The following is a 12,494-nucleotide window of genomic DNA, read 5'->3' on the forward strand; positions in this document are numbered from 1 at the left end:
AAGGACTGGGTGCGCCTCTGCCCTCGGTTCCCGTGTCCCCGATTTGCACCGCCGTGCTTGCGGCCATGTGGTGTCTGTAGGTTTCCTGCACATGCCCCATCCTACAGCTCTGACCTCAGCTCTACGGGCTATCTCTGGAACAGTCTGCTTAGCTGAACTAGCAACTCCATGATTACCTGGGGCCGTCGCCTCTGAGTGACAGGAAGCACAGCAAAACTGCTGGAAGCCCCACTGCCATTCTCCTGTTGTCACCCTAATGGGCCCCTTGGTGGCCTGCAATGATAGATAAGATCCCCTGATGGTTCATTAGATTTTCGTGACATCTTCAGATGGACCGGCAGCAGCAGAAGGGAAATCTGAATCCTGCGCTGTCAAATCTGGTAGCAAGTCACTGCTCCCTTCAGTGACTGCCCAGGGTGCCCGGACTCCTTGAGGAAAAGAGCTGTGTGGAGGAGCCCCAGTTGTTCTGTGGCAGCAGACGAGCCTGCAGCAGGGGCCAGGCACCTACACGTGGAGGGAGCCCACACGGCAGGATCCGCACACAGCCTCCACCCATCTCGGAGCCCTGGGCTCGTGGCCCTGGCAGCTGCGTGGCTGAGAAGAGGGCATGACCAGCATTCGCAGGGGGCTCTCCAGCACTTGGCTGCAGGGCCTCCTTGCAGTGGGTGCCCTCTGCTGGACACTCACGGCAGACGTGAGGAAGGAACAGAACCGCGCTCCTCACTGAGACTCCAACTCCCAAGATCCATGCTTCTCTTTCCCGGAATCCTTCCCACTGGTCACCGGGACCCATGTGTGTCCACAACCACTCTCACTGGAGTCCAAGTACCACATACGCCGGCTCAGAAGTCCCAAACCCGCCAGGAGGCGTGGCTCTTCTCGAGGAAAGAGGGTGCACAGTGCAGCAGTGAGGGAGCTGCCCTGGGCTTACAAGGGGTGTCTGAGGATGCCAAAGATGCCCGGTGGCCTGCAGAGATCTCGGGTCCCACGGCCCCAGGGCTCTGTCCCCAGTAGAGCATGTTGGTCTTAACAGGACATCCGAGTTACTTGCCTCTGCCGCTGACCAGGTCAGTCAGGGTGACACGGCACAAGCCAGTGATGATGGAGGCTCAGTGGACTCCCAGCTCCAGCTCCAGGACCGTGTGGGAGAATTAACTCAGCCGTGGACCAGACCGAGACAACGTGGGACTGTCACTCCCAGGAGACAAGCAGCGTCTGCATCCTTCCTCGGGGGTTGAGAAAGTGCACTCTGCAGGCCCGTTCACCAGGCGCCCGTGGCTGTGCGCAGGTCGTCCAGGGAACGCGACACACGCAGCACAGCCCCGGCACCTAGGGCTCCCGCTGTCAGGGCACACAGCGGCCATCAGCTGCACCTGCTGGTCCATGTGCTGGTGCACGTTGTTACTGCAGAGCCCACGGAGGCCAACCCCGCAGCTCCCAAATTCTGCCAGTGGGCCCGACTCCCACCACCCGTCCTGATGTGTTGTTTCTCCAGAGTTCTCGGTTCTGCCTGGCTGTGAGGAAGGCCCAGGATATGCAGGGATCTTCCAGTTGTTTCTTTCTCCCACAGTGCCTCTTCCGTGGCAGGAAGCCAGTTAGAAGGCTTAGTTGGCTGGCTGTGGGGTGTTTCCATGACCCCACTGAGCACACAGACCATGGTCTGTGTTTTTGTGTCTCCAAATCCCACACTCTAACATGGTCACAGCTTGTCAGATGCCAGCCATCAGAGCACTACACAGCAATTCTGAGACAGGCCGAGTCTGGACGCTCTCCTTTCCCTCCAAGGAAGCACATAGTCATTCCAGGTTCTTCTTGGTCTCCTTCCCACCCATGAGCGCCGGGTCAGGCCTGAAATCCCCAAAGTTACGTCTTGAAAATACAGTGATTTTCCCACTGTGATCTCTGATATCAGCCACCTGCTCCCTCACTCCCGTTTTATTTTCTTTCTTTCTTTCTTTCTTTCTTTCTTTCTTTCTTTCTTTCTTTCTTTCTTTCTTTCTTTCTTTCTTTTTTTATTTTTTGACAGGCAGAGTGGACAGTGAGAGAGAGAGACAGAGAGAAAGGTCTTCCTTTGCCGTTGGTTCACCCTCCAATGACCGCTGCCGCCAGCACGCTGTGGCCGGCACACACACAAACATGAGCACACACAGGGGCGTGTAACCCAGTCACAGAAGACAGTGCTGCTCTGGCATCTGCATCAGAATGAACAGAGCTGGGGCCAGCGCTGTGGTGCAGCAGGTTAGGGCACCACTTGCCATGTCAGCATCCCACATCGGAGCGCTGGTTTGAGCCCCCGTGCTCTTGTTTCTGATCCAGCTCCCTGCACATGGACTTGGGGGAGCAGGAGAAGATGCCCAATGCCTTGGGCCCCTGCCACCCACATGGGAGACACAGATGGAGTTCTGACTCCTGGCTTCAGCGGGCACCCGCATGGGCTGGTGGAGTGAACCAGCAGACAGAACATCTTTCTTTTTTCTTTTTCTTTCTTTCTTTTTTTTTTTTTTTTTTTTTTTGACAGGCAGAGTGGACAGAGAGATATACAGAGAGAAAGGTCCTCCTTTTGCCGTTGGTTCACCCTCCAATGGCCGCCATGGCCAACATGCTGCGGCGGGCACACCGCGCTGATCCGAAGCCAGGAGCCAGGTACTTCTCCTGGTCTCCCATGGGGTGCAGGGCCCAAGCACTTGGGCCATCCTCCACTGCACTCCTGGGCCACAGCAGAGAGCTGGCCTGGAAGAGGGGCAACCGGGACAGAATTCGGTGCCCCGACCAGGACTAGAACCTGGTGTGCCGCCGCCGCAAGGCGGAGGATTAGCCTAGTGAGTCCCGGCGCTGGCCCCGTTTTATTTTCAATACGTAAATCCAGTACACCTTAACCTGACCATGATGTCATCCAAGGGGACACATGAGTGTGAACTATGTTCCATCCGCCATATCCACAGGTTCCTCGGTGAAGACTCGTGCATTGCTGCCTAGGCCTCGTGCCAGTCGTGGTCACCGCTGCTGGATGCCGCTGCCCTCTGGAATCTCGTCCCATGGGCGGATAAAGGCAGTCCTGTTCTATCACCCAGGCTGCTTTACAAGGAACAGTCACCCGGGAGAGCAGGGATCCCCTGCCAGAGTGCTCCTGTAGCCGTCATCTGTAGCCTAGGGCTTCACGTCCCAGCCCCCCAAGGAAGCACGGTGGGAGGTTCCTGTGCCACCCAACAGACCCGCCCTGGCCGTCTCCCTGTCTGGAGTCCTCTGACGCTGTCTCCACACAGAGGAAGGGAGTATCATCCCCTAACACGCTTGCTGGAAATGGCGCCAGCATGCACTTCCCGGAGCTGTCACAGAGAGCGTTACAGCCCACGTGCAGACGTCTGCCCTGGAATGCTGAGAAGTGCTCCCACAACGCAGTCCCCCTCACAGCCCCCAGCCCCGGGTCTCGTCCCTGGTCTCCTGTACAGAAGAGCCAGAGGTGAAGCCTTGCAGGGGAGTGGAACTGGGGAAGTGCATGGAGGGACCGGGCACCAAGGGCAGAGGGGTGCAGGTGGGCGCCCAGCTGCTTGCTCTCCAGACCACTGGAAACTTAAGGACACAAAGAACATTCCGTCCTCCTGCCCCTGGGCTGACATTAACCCCTACGTGCTTTGTGCGGGGAGCCAGGGGTGTCTTGTGCCCACGGGGCTGGAGAAGCCTAAGGCACAAAAAGGACACTCAGTGCAGGTTCTGGGGCAGAAGGCGTCCCTGGCACCTGTGGGAATCAGGTCAAAAACCACTCAGAGTCTGCTGAGCTAAGGTGTGGGGCTGGAAGGGTTTGCAGCACTGCTCCTGGGCTAACTGATAAATAACTGTTCTGAGAAACAAAGGGAAGGAAAGCAGAATTTCTGTGAGTTTCATTGCTTAGTCTCACTTTTGTTCAAATGGGTACTGTAGTGCTTGTGACGATTAGAGCAGCAGCGGCCGCTCCTGTTTGACTGACGCTGGCTCTGCCCCCAGTCACACTCTCCTTTCTACGTGGGGGTTCCAACGCCTTTGATGTTTCTTGTTACTTTCTAAAATGCTATGTTTAGTTCACAAATATTTATTTATACTTCCATGCCTGGACAAATAACTTTAGAGGGCATCACCTGACTTCTTATAGTACATTTTCCTCCCTACCAATTGATGTTCTCTGCTGTTGGTGCTGTTTTTAGGCATACCTACCTTTCACTCTGCAGAACCCTTGAGCACCTCCCCCTGGCCACACACATGGGGGCAGGTTGCCATGGACGACCATTCTGCATTCCCACTGCAGCTTCCAGCCTTCGCCCATGCTGCCCAGTCTCCTGCATTTTTCCTTTACAATTCTCAGTTGTGAAAACACAATTTCTTGTCCCAACAAGCATAATGAAGGTTTCCATGATTATTTTATCAACTGATTTGAAAGACTGAGAAGCACAGGTGTAGTTTTCGCTGTCTTGCAGTCACTTTTTCCCCTGTGAGTCCTATGTCTGCCACTTCCACGACGTTCAGTGAACACCATTCGTAGGGTCATGTTCGTACAAACTCTGCTTTTCTGAACTCAGCATTGCTTCTGATCATGTCATATTGTGATTCACGCTGCATCTGAACCGTGGGTGCCCTGTGACTGTTTGTGACTCTCTGGTGGACTTCAGTTTATTCTTGCTTAGCGAAGGAAAACAATGCTTTCTCAAATCCTGTGTCTTATTTTCCTAAGTTCATCTGATGAGCTCCACTCCACTGTTGAAATCACTCAACGTTGATCTTGGGATTTCCTTTCCTGAGCTGAGCTTCTGCACACTGTCCTGGGCTTATTTTTATTAATCACTGTGAAATTAGTTCCACTGCGGCTTGAACCTCAGACTCTGCTCTCTCTTGGGGACCCACACATCTCCCCGAGTCTTCTGCACGGAGAGACACCTGCCTGTGCTCCAGTGATGGAGCTGGCCGAGGATCTGTGGCGTCAATGAGACCCAGAAGGAGCAGAAAGCCTTGCCTTCCGGAGCTGCTTTACGATGCCCAATCCTCCACACTCTTCAAGTCATCTTCTTTTTTGCAAGTTTTAGCATTTTAGTTTTTATTTGTTTATTTTATTTGAGAGGTAGAAAGACAGAGAAAAGTGGAGAAAGACCCCTCATCCCCTCCTTCACTCCCTCAAGGTCCAGGTCTCCCACGGGGGCGGCAGGGAACCAAGGACTTGAGCCATCACAGCTGCCTCTGGTCACACGTCCCGGACAGTGAAATGAGACTCGGACTCGGGCAGCAATGAATTGGAGAGTCTTTACGGGCGCCCTGCAGCTGTCTCTCACAGCAAACGGCTGAGTTGAGCGAGCAGCACAGACCCCTCTTACACGTAAGGTTTGGACAGCAAAAACCACATCCGCCTTATCTCAGTTTACGCAAGCAAGCTCAGAGTACAGAAGCAAAAGAATGCCAGTGATGAGCTTCCAGAACAAACGTTTCTCTGGGTGCTCAGGATGACCCTGTTCTAGCTGAAAAGACAACCACATCCTGATCCCAGGACTTGTTAGGGGGTTCCCGAGACAGAGTATGGCAGTTTAAATTTTAGTTTCAATTTAGTCCTTGAATGGGCCCCGAAGGATGCGAGCTGCCACACCCCCGGGTGCACTCGAGTGGGAGCTGAAACCCAGGCCCCTGCTGTGGGCTGTGGGGATCCCGAGTGGCATCCGTCTTTGTGTGCCCAGTACCACCTCCTATCTCTTTTTTGCTTCGTAACTTCTTCCCCTCCATTCTTCTGCATTTTATTTCTAAAATATATAATGATTTTCTGTTGAATTTCTTGAATCAAACTTAGATTTGCCTTACTTTATATTCTCTTCCTTTCCACTTCCTTGAACTTTTAAAAAAAAATCTGAAAGATGAGTCTTTTTTTCAAGTTCATCTCCAAATTATTTCACATGATGTTGTTGTGCTAATCTGTGCCTATTTGACTGACTTTACGAGTTTCCATTTTGAGAGACTGTTGTTTGCTAGTCCAGTTCAAAATGTGACTTGGTTGATAAGAGTTTCTCCTGCTGGCACCCAGTGCACGTTGCCAGCTCTCTGCTGTGCAGTAACGTAACCCGGTTCCAGCGCAAGCCACCACCCCATTTTAAATCATTGTAGCAAATCACACTGGCTTATTGATTTATAAGGCTAGCTCCCTGCTGCTGAATTACTCGGTCCTACGGACAAAGGGAGAATTCTTGTCTTATTTCTAGCCTGCAGTTGACCACCCAGCCAGAGCTTGCTAAGTAGACCTTCATTGCATGGGTTTTGTTGACCAAGCCACATCCACATGCTTTTTTTGTTGTTTGTTTGTTTGTTTATTAAAAGGACAGTTTTAAGACATTCCATTGTCAGAGTAGGCAAAGCTATGCCGTGGTCATAAACAAACCTAAAATTCCCCGGTATAAAGTGGACTGAGCCCAGGACAAGCTGGATAGCCCCTGACTGACTTCCAATAGGGGATTTAGGATGAAGCGGAGCCTCTCTCTCAATTCTGCCGCTGCACTGCCCTTTGCTAAGAGCTGTGCCAGGAGAGAGAAGACGGAGAGAGACGGGCCCCTAATGCAAGGCTGGAGCGACAGGCCCAGTGCTCTGCCCCAGTCCTGGGAGGGAGGATCCCCTGGTCCCCTGCCATGTCAGGTGTAGTCAGCGACATCAGACCCACAGCGGGGTGCTGCTGCACGTCTTCTGCACGTGTGAACCTTGGCTCCAACACTAGGAAATCCCTCTGCCCACGTCCTGAAGAACTGCCAGCCAACCTCCTGGCATGTGTGGCACCCATGCTGGCAGGGATCCCATGGTTTTGCCTCTTAAAACATGGGTTTCAGAATAATATGGTCCTGTAAAACCCCATTGAATTATTTTTATCATCTCACTAAAGGATCTGTTAACTTAAATCTGAAGATGAAAGACAGAGACAAGTGACCCCAATGCCTCCCACAGTGTGGGCGCTCCACCAGCAAACACTCATTCATCCACAGAACAGAACCTCTTTTGTGGCTCCAAACTTCCAACACCAAGAGTACACGAGGGACAGATGAAGTGAGAGGGGCCATATGGAAAGATTACACCCAAGTTGAAAAAGAGTTTACTTTGAAGGAAAAATACAATTTATGGTGGGGTGATTACCTAAATTAGTAGTTCCTAATGTGGTCATTTATTGGACAATCATTCCATTTTACTTTATCTGATACTATCTGATGAATAATAAAACCTCAAAATTTCAAATCAACTTCTTATCATGTAAAAATTCTTAAAATCAAGTTAAAATCAGTAGACACTGAAGAACTAATTATGAAAGCTGGAGTTCAGGAATAACATTTTATTCCCTGGAGAATTAGACTCAAGGTCTAAGAATCAATAAGAATTTTTTTTCTCTTTTCTTTTTAAAAATTGGGAAGCAGAGAGACACAAAGAAAGAGAGCTCTCACATCCACTGGTTCATTCTCCAAACATTGGCAATGGCCAGGACAGGGCCAGGCCAAAGCCAGGAGCTGGGCATTCAATCCAGTTTTCTCACAGGGTGGTGGGGACCCAAGTACTTGAATCATCACCGCTGTCTCCCAGGGTCAACATTACCAGGAAGCTGAAGCTGGCATTGAATGCAGGCACTCTGGTGTGGTATGCAAGTGTCTTTACCACTGGACTAACTGCCCACTCCAAGAATGGATAAGAATGAACTGAATTTTTAAAAAGAGCAAATATGGGCCAGCGCTGTGGCTCACCTGGTTAATCTTCTGCCGGTGGCACTGGCATCACATATGGATGCCAGGTTCTAGTCCCAGTTGCTCCTCTTCAAGTCCAGCTCTCTGCTGTGGCCCAGGAAGGCAGTGGAGGATGGCCCAAGTGCTTGGGCCCTGCACCCGCATGGGAGAACAGGAGGAAGCCCCTGGCTCCTGGCTTCAGATCAGTGCAGAGCGTAGCGGCCATTTGGGGGGTAAACCAACAGAAGGAAGACCTTTCTCCCTGTCTCTCTCTCTCTCACTAACTCTGCCTGTCAAAATAAATTAAAAAAAAAAAAAAGCAAATATGACCAGCAGTGGAAACAGTAGAAGCAGGTCCTGAGTCAGAGGGGAAACAGCAAATGTGCACCAGGGTAGCCGTGAATGCACACGAGGGACTCAGGGTGTGCACCAGAGAAGCCGTGAATGCACACGAGGGACTCCAGGTGTGCACCAGGATAGCCGTGAACACACACGAGGGACTCCAGGTGTGCACCAGGGAAGCCGTGAACACACACGAGGGACTCCAGGTGTGCACCAGGGAAGCTGTGAACGCACACAAGGGACTCCAGGTGTGCACCAGGATAGCCGTGAACGCACACGAGGGATTCTGGGTGTGCACCAGGGAAGCTGTGAACGTACACAAGGGACTCCAGGTGTGTACCAGGGAGGCTGTGAATGCACATGAGGGACTCAGGGTGTGCACCAGGATAGCCATGAACGCACACAAGGGATTCTGGGTGTGCACCAGGGAAGCCGTGAACGCACATGAGGGACTCCGGTGTGCACAAGGGAAGCCGTGAATGTACACAAGGGACTCCAGGTGTACATCATGGAAGCCGTGAACACACACGAGGGACTCCGGGTGTGCACAAGGGAAGCCGTGAATGTACACGAGGGACTCCGGGTGTGCACAAGGGAAGCCGTGAATGTACACGAGGGACTCTGGGTGTGCATCAGGGAGGCCGTGAATGTACACGAGGGACTTCGGGTGTGCACCAGGGAAGCCGTGAACACACACGAGGGACTCCAGGTGTACACCAGGGAAGCCGTGAGCACATATGAAGGACTCCAGGTGTGCACCAGGGAAGCCATGAACACACACGAGGGACTCCGGGTGTGCACCAGGGAAGCCGTGAACACACACAAGGGACTCCGGGTGTGCACCAGGGAAGCCGTGAACACACACGAGGGACTCAGGGTGTGCACCAGGGAAGCTGTGAATGCACACGAGGGACTCAGGGTGTACATCAGAGAAGCCATGAGCACATATGAAGGACTCCAGGTGTGCACCAGGAGTGCATACCCTGTGAACACACACGAGGGACTCCAGGTGTGCATGAGGGACTCTGGGTGTGCACGAAGGACTCTGGGTGTGCACAAGGGACTCCAGGCGTGCACCAGGGAAGCCATGAACACACACGAGGGACTCTGCATGTGCACCAGGGAGGCTGTGGGGTGTGCATGATAGAAGAATGGAGTCTGCACAAGAGACATGTGTGTGCACGAGGGAAGAGTGACTGTGCACACTCTGAAAGCAGGCAAGAGCAAGTAAGAGCAGTGCGTGCAACAGGGCCAGCCTAGAGCAGCCTCCTGGCACCACTTGTGTGTCGTGACAGTCTGAGGGGCTTGCCCTCACCCTCCCATTCCTCCTTCTAGCTACACACCACGACAGATTCTGTGGGGAGAGTGGCACAAGGTTGAGCTTTGTTGCTGTGTTTGTTTTAGCCAAGGACCTCTCAAGAAAGGCTTCACACAGTGAATTTTCAGTAGTCTGCCTGCCTACACAGCAGCTCTGTGAACTCTGTTAGGCACAGCATCCTCTCTGCTGGCCACTGTGACCTCGGCGTGTCTCTCTGAAGCCACTCCCCAGAGCTCTTGTGGCAACACTTGGACGTCAGTCTGTAGACACAAACACACAAGCACTCACCGTCTTCCAGCTGTGTCGCTGTGTTCCTTGTTGCAGCCTGCACTTCATTCTCTCATGGCCGGCATCGACCCAGACTACACCAAGTGCAGTGCAGAAGCTCAGCCAACCACGTGTGCACGTCCCTGAACTCTCCCTCTCTCCACACAGCAACACACACACATTCTCAGCCCCACTGTGGTGTCTGGGGCCAGGGAAATAAAAGGTACAAATCAATATTTGGAGCTTATCTGTAATGGAATTGCACGCTCTTTAACAAGACAACTCCCTGTCAGGACTGATGGGAGATAATTGGACACGTCTGGAAACAATGGGGAAGGGTTAGACTCTGAAGGCCTTTAAGCAGGTTGTATTTTCCTGGGAAGTTTCAGATTAATAATCAGCGTAAATTATGCGCTGTCGTTCAGCTGTGCCGTTCCACGCTGTCCGCGGTCTTCAGAGAAGCACCGTATCCAGGACATCCCAATTTACTCACCGCAGGCACTTCACCATTCTTATTTTCTTTTAATAATTCACAGACTAGAATAAGTTTGGTTGTCAACTGCAGATTTGTGTGTGGTTGTTTCTGCACCGGGGATCAGGTGGGAGGAGAACCTTTCACACTGACTTCCTCACAGGGAGGAAGGCAGAAGGGTTTTCCACACGGCACCGCCCGAGCACGTGAACGCCCACTGCCTGGGGCCCCCACTCACGCCACAGTGCCCAGAGGTCTGTGTGGACACCTCGGCCAGAGCATCAGTGTGCCGTCAACACATCACCCAGCATTTGTCCAAGGAGCACTGACTCACTGACATGTCAGGTGCTAGGTCAGGACCTGGCTTGGTCAAGACTCTGACTCCAGTCCCCAGATACATCCTGAGAGGAGGACTGAGGATAGCCTTGGGCCATCTGACACAGACGCACATGGACAATGGCCCACCTGACAACATATGGCATGTGGACAATGGCCGTACCTGACAACAAACACATGGACAATGGCCCCACCTGACAACAGACACACGTGAACAATAGCCCTGCCTGACAACAGACGCACATGGACAATGGCCCCACCTGACAACAGACTCATGCGGACAATGGTCCAACCTGACAACAGATGCATGTGAACAATGACCCCACCTGACAACAGACACATGTGGACAATGGCTCCAACTGACAACAGTTGGCACCTGGACAATGGCCCCACCTGAGTTTCCTTCAGGTCTCCCACTTGGACACAGGGCCCCAAAACCCTTGGGCCGTCTTCTGCTACTTTCCCAGACACACTGGCAGGGAGCTGGGTCAGACATGGAGCAGCTGGTGAGGAACCACTGCCCATAGGGGATGCCGGTGTCGCAGACAGCAGCTTTACCTGCTACCCACCAGCCCCAGTATCTGAATCATACACTCCTCTCTGGCCATTAAATAATTCTGAAGATCCATTCTCTCTGAATACTATCAGAAAAAAAAAAAAAACAGAGCAAAAAGGAAAAGAAAATAAAAAGCAAAATATTAAAGTACCTGCAAAAATATACATTTTCTGTATCTCAAAATATGCTAGCAAAGATGGAATTTCACTGCCTTTCTCTGTGCTACATAAAAGACCTGAACACATAGCAAACACAGGGGGACTGCAGCTGCCGACTCCTCTAACAGGGATGCCATCCCCTCCCCTCCTCTTCACGCCTGTTGCCACGTTGTTGGCACCACCGGTACAGTCACATCATCTCCTGCCCCCATGAGTCCGTGTCGTGGAGACCCTCAGCTGTTGCAGGAGGAGCCGTGATTTCAGTCTCCAACTGGACAAGCGCCATGAACACTGGTGATGCTCAATAACCAGGGGTGGAACTGGTGGACGCACAGCAGGGTTATGTTTCAGGAGGCAGCCACGCTCTACAGTTGGCAAGAAAGCACCACTCCTTACAACTGAAATTTCCCTGGACAAGCAAGCAGGGTCCCATCACTTCGCGGCCATGGCTGCATGTGTATGTGTCTCTGGCCTACTCTGCCAGTTCCCCCTGTCCATTCCTCCTAGCATCCAGGAGGCCACCCAAGGTTGCCAGGGCCCATGGCCACAGGGTTTGATAGCTCGCTAGCCTTGCACCTGGTGTCACTGCACCCTCTGCCTGTTTAACTCGAGTAAGGAAATACATGCAAAATTCAATTTAAATTAAGTATGCCGATTTTGAAATATCCTTGTATTGCTTCTTCAATGCATATGATCAGCACATCAGCTTAAAACAAACAAACCAAAAACACCTTTCTTTATCCATGTTCAATGATCTGAGAACTGTGGAGACACTGATTTCCTTCTCCATCACAAGCTTCTGTCTCCATCACAACCAACCAACCAGGCAGCCAATGGCCTGTGTCTGTCCCTCCCTCCTGGGAGCAGTGGCCTTGCCAGTCCATGCTGCCGCTGTGCTGTGTCTACGGCATCACCAGCAGCAGCTAATTACTGCAAACAACACAAAGGCACACGGCACCAACGAGAGCAAACATGGTAATGCCCACGCGTACTCATCATGGCTCCACTTTGGAGAACTATTCCTGAGAGTGAGCGACTGATGACAGCTGGGACACAAAGCAAGGGAGAGGAGGACTTGATGACTGGGTTTCGGGGTTTCAATTGCTGGAAAAGTAAATCTCTACATAATGGCACGCAAGGATGTGGAAGACAGACTGTCACTACTTGGACAGCTGTCTGCATTTCCTCCCATCTAGAAGACAAGGAAAAAGAATAGAATTTGTTTGATTGGAGCAACCCAGGTCAGGGAACTCAAAAATGCAGAGACACTGTCCTAAAACAGTGTGGTCCACCAACTGATGCCCCAGGGAACCGGGTTTGTTCCCTGGCTCTCCAGAGCAGTTGGCTC

The sequence above is a fragment of the Oryctolagus cuniculus genome, chromosome 10 (genome assembly GCF_051225735.1).
Source record: "Oryctolagus cuniculus isolate XC-2025 breed Fujian yellow rabbit chromosome 10, ASM5122573v1, whole genome shotgun sequence".
Lineage (NCBI taxonomy): Eukaryota > Metazoa > Chordata > Mammalia > Lagomorpha > Leporidae > Oryctolagus > Oryctolagus cuniculus.